A 9943-nucleotide genomic window follows, 5' to 3' on the forward strand; every position below is an offset into this window, starting at 1 on the left:
TTTCTACTCCTGTAAAGATTTACACCCTCGGAAACCCTGTACAGGGTCGCTATGGGTCGGAACCGACTCGACGGCACTTAACAACAACAACAACAACCATTGAAGCTAGGTCAAGTGGGTATTATCTGCAAGTGTGGGTGTTCTTATGCATAAGCCCTCTCTTCTTATCAGCTAGATGCTTCACTCTCCACTCTTGTCCTCTGTGGCTATGTCACTGACTAGGAGTCCCCAGGTCTTGCCACACTGCTGGCCAACCAGGTCTCCACCCGGGTTCACAGGAGTCTATTGAACATTGTAGGGCTTAGCTCACAGATTCATTGCTGTTTTTCCCTCACTTCCCCTTATCGGTGATGAATATGGTCACCAATCAGAGCATGTATTCCCACTGAGTCTTAGTCTTGGAAGGGGGTTTGCACTGAGGGGACCCGACCACTTGCCTTGATGTCTCCCGTGTGAGCTACTTGTTTGTTCTTGTAGTAGTCACTTGTCAGTCAACTACCATTATTGTTTTGTGTTTTTCCTCTGGGTCTTTCTTTCAAGAAGTTATCTTTTGTTCTTCTAGCTGCTTCAGGCTGGTCTGTATGTCCTTTCAAAAGGAAATTTCCCACTTCAGAAGATTCTGGATGGGGTTCAGGGTTACCACTATGATCATATGTAATGCAGAGGCTCACAGGAAGCCTCCTTCACTGGGCATGTTGTAGCCCCACTTTAGGTATTCCAATCAGTTATAGGCAGAAGACGTACTTACAACTCTCCCCCTCAAGTAACTATTTTATAATGGTATGCAACAGAAACAAAGATTCAAAAGACAGTCAAGCTTTTTAACATTGTTTTCCCCCTTTTGCCCTTTCCAACCATGGCATATAACTCTTGATCTCACTTTACTTCATGTCTCTTGTACACAAAATGGTTGCGCTGCTAGGTACATATGATACAATCCACATATGAGCAGGCTTCAAAAAGTTTGTAGAAATATGGAAGAAAAGATAATGAAAAATTTCCACTGTCTTTTTGAAGACCCTTTGTATGCCCAGTGCCTATGTTACCAGTTTATGTATGCACTGCACCATATACATACACCACATACATAAGAAAAAGTTTACCATATAACAGTACATACACTCCGACTTGTGGACAGAAACCTAATCTGCATGTCTTTTAAGTGTTGGAGTGTTATCTCTGTTTGATTTTCTTTTGAAAATATTATCATGAAGTGTATCACAGTTCCTAAACACAGAAAAACCAGTGTTAGGGATAAAAGGAGCAAGAAGTATCAATTTGGAAGAGGTTTTTTTTACAACATGAAGGTAGAAAACCAATGAAAGCTATAACATATGATTTAGTCATGTCATTCTCAACAAGCATGATGATCGTTAAAAACAAAAAAAAATTCGCCAAGTCGTTAAAGGATCAACTTCACTGAAAGCTACAAGGCTGACAAAAATGTGAGAGGAACCTATATCAGCTATGAAGAAATTGCTAATGACATGAATTGAGGATTAAACATAAAATTGAATCCCTCTTAGCACACTGACAATCAATGCTCAAGTACAAAGCTTATTTGAGATGCTAAAAGAAAAAGCAGGACCAAACTATGAAATGGTGTTCATACAATGTTCAAAATCACATAACATCCTATTTCACAGAATGCAGTATGAAAGTTAAGCGATACATGACTGTCATAAAAAGGATCTGTGGAAAACACATTGTTTTTTACCATGAGTCTGGAGTCCTGGTGTGGCACTGTGGGTTAATGCACTGAACTGCAAGGTTGGTTTGAACCACAAGGTTGGTGGTTCAAGCTCACCAGATGCTCCTTGGAAACCCTATACAGGATCACTATGGGTCAGAACCAGCTTGACAGCACTTAACAACAACAACAATGAACCAAAAAAGTCCTGGTGGTGCAAACAGTTAAGCACTTGACTACTACTACTGTTGGCAGTTTGAACCCACTGAGCAGCAACAAGGGAACTTGGAAACCCTATACAGGGTCGCTATGAGTCGGAACTAATACAACAGCACTAAAAACATTTATGTAATGATGTTTATTCCTCTGTCATAGAACTTATATAGATTTATCAGATCTGTTCTCTTTAGAAATTACTATTTACCCACACATACAAAACAGACAACAGATTAGACACCTCAGTCTTCCTTTTAGGACTATTAGATTAACTTCATGAGGTAATGGCCATATTTATTGCCCCTTGTGCTTGTTGTTAAGTGCCGTCAAGTCGATTCCGACCCATAGTGACCCTATGTAGGGTTTCTGAGGAGCGGCTGGTGAGCTTGAACCACCGACCTTTCAGTTCAAACCAACTTTGCAATCCACATTAACCCACATGAGGATCGCCCCTACATAAATAAGAATGATTAATATTAATTGGAAAAACCAGGGAAAGCTTCACAAAGAATGTGGTGACTTGAAATACAGAGGAGAATTTGTTGAAGATGTGAGCATTTTAGTGTTGGAAAAAGACAATGTTTGAGCTAGTTATTTTAGTGCAGAAACAATTCTTACAGCTGCTCACTTCGTACTTCAAATCATGGGAGGCTTCTTATATTCGGCATATCTTTGTCAATGCGCTCTCTCTCCTTTTAATTCAAAATTGTAATGTTCAAGCTCTGTGTTGAAGCAAAGCCAAAAAGTTCCAGAATTAGGTGAGTGCTGGCCAAATCTGCTCTGTCACCTCCAAGTCCAGCTAGCCCAGTCCTGTTCTTCTGGCAGCTACAAAAGGCAGGCTAATTATATCCTCTGGGGGACCAGGCTGGGGGCTGGGGGGAGAATCTGCATGCAGGCAGCAGCTCACTTAGCCCTGTTCTGCCAGTAAGCCACCATGAAGAGCTCCCTGTCTGTAAACCGAGGCTCAAGTCTACCTGTGACAGAGCGGCCAGCTCTGCAGGAAAAAGACTGCAGAGAAAGGAAGGATGAAACAATGAACTAGGAATAGCTGAGACATTAAGTAAAATCATCTTAATAAAATGCTTAGCAAGATCCGTGGCACACAGCAAACATTCGATAAACGTTAGCTTTTACTAATATTCCTTTCGATACTATTATTATTTCAGTAAAGCCTCAATTGGACTCCCAACAACAAGAAAATACTGTTTCACAGTCCACTTTCGTGACGTTTGAGAAGGAACTCCAGAGAAGTAGTAAGTTATTTCAGATTTTTTTAAAAAGGTACAAGATCAAATTCCAACTGCACTGGCCTGGGGCGCCTGTACCCTGCAACCAAAGGCCGGATCTGTCATTTGTCAGCGGCGTGTCCTTGAGCACAGCATTTCACCTCTCTGTGCCTCAATTTCCTCATCTGTAAAGTGAGGCATCTCTCTCGCAGGGGTGTCGTATGGTCCCGCCAGAGGGTGCTCTTTGCCGCTTTGAGGCTACAAGGTGCAAAGCCAGTTCACAGACCATTTCCCAAGCCCCTAGACTCTGGGGCAGTGGGATGGAGGAATACACGGCCCCTAGGCCCACCGAAAGGAGCTCTGGTTGCGAATCGGGATGCTAACCTCAAGGTCGGCATTTCGAAACTATCAGCTGTTCCGAGGGAGAAAGATGAGGCTTTCTGCTCCTGTAAAGATTTGCAGCCTCGGAAATCCTGTGTAGGGTAACTATGAGTCGGAACGGACTCCACGGTACTTAACAGCAGTACAGCAGGCCCACCGAGCTTCGCCGCGTGCACAGCAGGAGCGGCACACAGTAGGTGCCTGCTGCGGCGGGTCCCTGCGAGCAAGGGTGCCGGGTGCCGGGAGGGTCGACTCAGACCGCTTGCAAGCTACCAAAAGCAGGTTCAGTGCTGGGCCCCGTAGCCCGGGCGAGGGACTTGCTTCTGCCAGACTGGCCAGGGTCCGGCGGGCGGGGCGAAAGGTTCTGGGGGCACCCGGAGGCCAGCAGCATGGAACCTGCTGCCAGCTGCGGAGATGAAATTGGGAGGGGGAAGGAAGGGGGAGGCAAGCCCCCGCTTGCAGCGCCGCGCGCCCCCCGCGTGTCGGGATGAGGCGCTCACTCACCTGAGGTGCAGGGAACAGCCGTCAATGCAGCAGGAGCGAAGGCAACGAGAGGGGTGGGGGAGGCTCCGCGACAGCGCAAGCGCGCTGAGGATGCCGGGGCCGCGCAGGTGCGTTGCGGCCGCCCGCCCCGAGAACTACCAAGAAAATGGTGGTCGAACCGGGAGGGACCGGCGACGCCATCTTGGGCGTAGTTTTTCTTGCTGCGGAACCTCCTCTGAGGACAATCTCAAACCACAGCTACCCAGGGAGAAGGGCGTTGGGAGATTTACTCTCCTAGAGCCACATCCTAAAAGAGCCTGTAAGAAACCTTCAGGGCATGGCACCTTTTCTTACGCTCACATCGCAGCATGTGAAAAGGGATTAATAAAATTTTTAATGAATGAGCACAGCAATTTAACCCAAAACTCAATTTCCTATTTCAATTCATTATCTGTATTACAGTTGCCAGACACACCATCTGCTTTATTGCTGTTAAGTGCCATCGACCAGTCGGTTTCGACTCATAGCTACCACACTGTATAAAGGCTTCCGAGGAGCCGCTGGTGGGTCAACCTTGTGGTTAGCAGTGCTTATCCTACAGCGCCACACTGGATAGAGTGCAATATGAGAAATGTAATTTTCCCCATAATAATTGCACACATTGAGCTTAATCACAATATGAAAGACATCAAAATGCACAGAATGCCTTGCTCTGAAGTTTTAGTTAGCCTAGTATTTCTTTGATGTAGTGTGGAAGGATAAGCACTGGATTGCTAAGCACAAGATTGGCGGTTCAAGTCCGCTAGCCGCCGCTCCTCCGAAACCTTATATAGGGTTGCTATGAGTTGGAACCAACTTGATGGCATGTAGCAACAACGGTGTTTCTTTGAGGGCCTGGTGTAGCGCTGTATGATAAGCACTGGACTATTCAAGCAAGGTCAGTAGTTCGGACTCACCAACTGCTCTTCAGAAGAAAGATGAGACTGTCTGCTCTCATCTGGAAACCCTATATAGAGTCACGATGCATTGGAATCAATTCTTTTTGGTATTTCTTTAATATTAAATATTACTGATTAAAAGTAAGATTGTTGTTGTTGTTGTTGTTGTTGTGGGAACCCTGCATAGGGTTTCCAAGGAGTGACTGGTGAGCTTGAACCACCGAGCTTGTAGTTCAAACGGCTTTGCAGTCTGGCGCATTAACTCACAGGGCCACACCAGGACTCCATAAATACTCTTAACTAAAGTAGGGCAAATGGCACAATTACCACCAAACATCTAAAGGACAACTGTCTATAATCTTTTTCTTTAAAAATATTTTATTGTGTACCCAGTGAAAGTTTACACAGCGAATTACACTCCCATTTAACAATTACCACATAAATTGTTGGGAGCTAACCACAAGGTCCGCAATTCCAACCTACCAGCCGTTTCACTAGAGAATGAGGCTTTCTGCTCCCATAAAGATTTACAGCCTTGGAAACCCTATACCGGAGGTCACTATGAGTTCACCACCATACAAGTTGCTCACACTTCTTACATTTTTCATGTGTCAACATTCTCATTAACTCTTCCAGATGTTCTGCTTCCATTAATCTGGCTTCCCGTTTACTTACCCTTTCATCATCGCTTTAATTATTGACATTTGGTCTCACATACATGCTTTTTTTTAAAGGTGTGTAGCTCTGGTAGCGTAGTGGTTACGAATCGGGTTTTGCGGGAGAAAAATGAGGCTTTCTGCTCCGGTAAAGATTTACAGTTTCAGAAACCCTGTACAGGGTCACTATGAGTCAGAACTGACTCCACAGCACATAACAACAAGCTCTGGTAGTGTAATGGTTGTCAGACTGCTAACCTCAATGTCAGCAGTTCCAAACTACCAGCTATTCCGCGGGAGAAAGATGAGGTTTTCTGCTCCATAAAGATTTACAGCCTCGGAAACCCTATGCAGGGTCGCTGAGCTGGAACCAAGTCCATGGCACACCACCACCAGTACTCATTGTTGGAATCCTGGTGTGGCACTGTGGGATAATGCACTGGACCTCAGGTTCAGTTTGAACTGCATTGGTTCAAATTCACCAGCTGCTTCTTAGAGACCCTATACAGGATCACTATGGGTCGGAACTGACTCAGCACTTAACAACAGTACTCATGGTAATATTATTTGAAGAGCCAATCTGTACTTAGCTAAAAGGTAATCTCAGAGGGCAACAGTCTCAGGGAATCCTTTTGTCTTATCTGATCCAGTAAATATGGAGTTTTTGACATTTGAGCTGTTCCACGTTGTTCTCGCCTTTTATCAGGATCCATGTATTGTGGCCCAGATCAGAATGGTCAACAGTGGTAGCCAAGAACCATCGAATTCTGCTGGTCTCAGGGTAGATACGGAGTCCTGGTGGTGTGCTGCAGGTCAGTGCGCTGAACTGCAATGTCGGTTTGAACCGAAAAGCCAGCGGTTCAAGCTCACCAAGCTTGGAAATCGTATACAAGGTCACTATGAGTCGCAACTGACTTAATTAACAGCACTTAATAAACAAGGCAAAATTCATGAACCAAATTTGGATGGAAGGAAAAACTAATGTGAGCACCAAAACCCACCAAACCCTCTGCCCTTGAGTCAATTCTGACTCATGACAACTCTCTAATATACACTGAGCACCAACTCTTATTACATGATTTAGTTTCAATCATTAATAAGTATTTGAGTGCCAAATTAATTATTAAGCCTATGTCTGAGTGGGGGTGGGGGAAACTTTTGAGAAGAAAAAAAGAATTTATCTCAAGGTTATGGTGGTGGTGGTTATGTGCTGTGGAATCCGACTCATAACAACCCGGTACAGGGTAATTGTTGTTAAGTGCCGTCAAGTCGATTCTGACCCATAGCAACCCTGTATAGGGTTTCCACGGAAAAGTTGGTGAGCTTGAACCACCGACCTTGCAGTTCAAATGACTTTGCAGTCTGGCTCATTAACCCACAGTGCCACACCAGGACTCCATATAGGGTAATAGTAAGAGCCAAGTGATATGTAATATACTTAGATGTCAGTATATATATTATTACTTTTCTATGCCTTACCATGCTTAGCTGTTGATAACACAAAAACATACTTATTATCCTCATTTGAAAAAAGGTCATTTCTCAATTCACTTTAACACAGAACAAGCAATTTGTCCTGCAGTTTATAAAGCCATCCGTATTTTTTGTATGTTTGTACATAATTATTAATAGATACTTGGTTTGTTTCTAATTTTGTGACTATTTTGACTAAAGCAGCTGTATACATTCATCTATCAAAATGACTTTTTATCATGGTTAAATATCTAGGGATCACATGGGCACTAAATGGTATTTTAATAAGTTCTTATAATTCAATGTTAAGTGCCTTTGAGTCCCTTCTGCCTCAGTGACCTTATATAGGGTTCTGTGGAGTGGCTGGTGGATATGAACCCTTACCTTGTGGTTCCTATGAGTAGGCAATTAAGACTATTCCTTTGATTCTTAAATGTTGGCTTTTCTTGGGGCTGCCCAAGGTTTCCTTTCTTGTACTATTCACTGAACAATCTCATTCATTCCTAAGGCTTCAATAACTAGTCATCTGTAATTCCCATATTTTGATCTCTAGTCTAGATGTTTCTACCCTACTTTCCACTGTATATTCAAGTCTAGCTGACTTTTAATTTTAACCACTGGCTTTATCATCCATCTCATTAATTTATCATCTACCCAACTGCTTGTCTTAAACACCCTCTCTAACCCCACCCATATGGTATTGATTCCTGTTTTAAACTTGTATTATTTAATTCTTATAACAGCCCTATATTACAGGGTCTATCATTATCTCAAAGAGCTCTGGTAGCATAGTGATTAGGAGTTGGGCTAAAGGTCAGCAGTTCAAAGTTACCAGGGAGCAAGATGAGGTTTTCTGCTCCTGTAAAGATGTACAGCCTTTACAGGGTACACCCCTTGGTTGGGTGCGGATGCATGGTTGGGATGGTAACTATGCCAATGAAATGATGGATGATGGAATGAATGTAAAGCTGATGTTCTCCCATGTAGACTATCACACAATTCACAATTAAAAAAAAAAAAAAAGATTTACAGCCTTGGAAACCTTACGCAGGGTCACTATGAGTCCGAACCAAATCCATGGCACACCACCATTGTTATCCCAGTTTTATTGATTAGAGGTAATTTTTCTTGGTCAGAGCTAGCCTTTTAACAGGTAAGTTACATGCTATTACAATTAAGGGCAATACAAGCATTCCTCATTTATGCACTGCCAATATCAGCCACCAGTCCTGGTGTGGCGCTGTGGGTTAAAACGCCAGACTGCAAAGCCGTTTGAACTACAAGCCCAGTTGTTCAAGCACACCAGTCACTCCTTGGAAACCCTATGCAGGGTTGCTATGGGTCGGAATCTACTCGACGGCACTTCACAACACAACAAAACACCAGCCATAAGCCTTCACTTCTCATCTAGTCTACTGTAACAGAGCCTATGGCTCTGTAGGATAAGCACTGAATTGCTAACCACAAGGTTGGTGGTTTGAGCTCGTCACTCCTTGGGAGGAAAATGAAGCTTTCTGCTCCCACAGATTTATAGCCTTGGTAATCCTAAATAGGGTCACTAGGAGTTGTAACCAACTCAATGGCACTAAACTACTGTAATAGTCTTGTTTCTCACACCCATACCTTGCTTGCTTCAACCTATTCTTTACATTGCATCTATATTGATCCCTTAAATATGACGTTCTGTAGCACAGTGGGATAAAGCACTGGACTGCGAGGTAGGTTTGAATGACAAAGTTGGCAGTTCAAACTCACCAGCTGCTGCTTGGAAACGCTATACAGGGTCACTATGAGTTGTAACCTACTCGACGGCACTTAACAGCAATCATATTTCTCCTTTTCTTAAAACCTGAAGACCTGATTTGTCTTTGTCTCAGACCATTCTTCCACTAGTGCTGTGCTCCTGCTTTGTGTTTTTCAGTACCTAAAATCTACCACTCTTCCTTTCTCCTCAGGTCTTTGAAAATGATGCTCCTTTTACCTGAAATACTTGTCCCATTTAGTTCTTTCATCCTTCTCAAATCATCTAAACCATCACTTGTGTAATTTCCCCATCTTGTTCCCTATGTTCTCACTAGACTATGCGCCATGAAGACAGGTCCGATACCTGTTTTTGTTCTTTGATCTCTATCATTCCTGTAACTGTACCATAGTAAGGGCTCAATAACTATATGAATGAAGCCTTGTGACAGAGGAATGTGTGGTATATGGTTTCATAGCTGAATCAAGAATGAATGTAGGTTCATTACATAATGACTGCAAGCAATCATCCAAGACACAATTGATCTCTTTTTGCATAGAACAGAGTAAGAATCAATGGGAAGAGGATATGAAATGCCTACCTAATGGCCTCCACAAACAACTGCTTCCTTTGTCATGAGACTGGCTAGTACTCATTGCTAGATGGTACTTAGCTATCATTACTGAATATTTTGATCAAATGTGTACAGAGAATCCTGATCAAAAGTGGGGAAATGCAAAACAGAATTTCAAAGTCTTACATACTCTAGACTTCCTAAAAGCTAAGGATGGATGAACCTCTGAAACTATTTGTTGTTGTTGTCAGGTGCCATCAAGTCAGTACTGACTTATAGCGACCTTATGCACAACAGAATGAAACACTGCCCGGTTCTTGGCCAACCTCACAATTGTTACCATGCTTGATGCTGACACTGATGCCGCCACTTTGCCAAATCCATCTTGCTGGGGGTCTTCCTCTTTTTCTCTGACCCTTACCAAACATGATATCCTTCTCCAGTCAGTGACTGGTCCCTCCTGACAATAGGTCCAAAGTATGAGAAACAAAGTTTGGCCATCCTGGCCTCCAAGGAGCACTCTGGTTGTATTTCTTCCAACACAGATATGATTGTTCTTTTGGCA

This window comes from Chrysochloris asiatica, unplaced genomic scaffold, assembly GCF_000296735.1.
Source record: "Chrysochloris asiatica unplaced genomic scaffold, ChrAsi1.0 scaffold00337, whole genome shotgun sequence".
NCBI lineage: Eukaryota > Metazoa > Chordata > Mammalia > Afrosoricida > Chrysochloridae > Chrysochloris > Chrysochloris asiatica.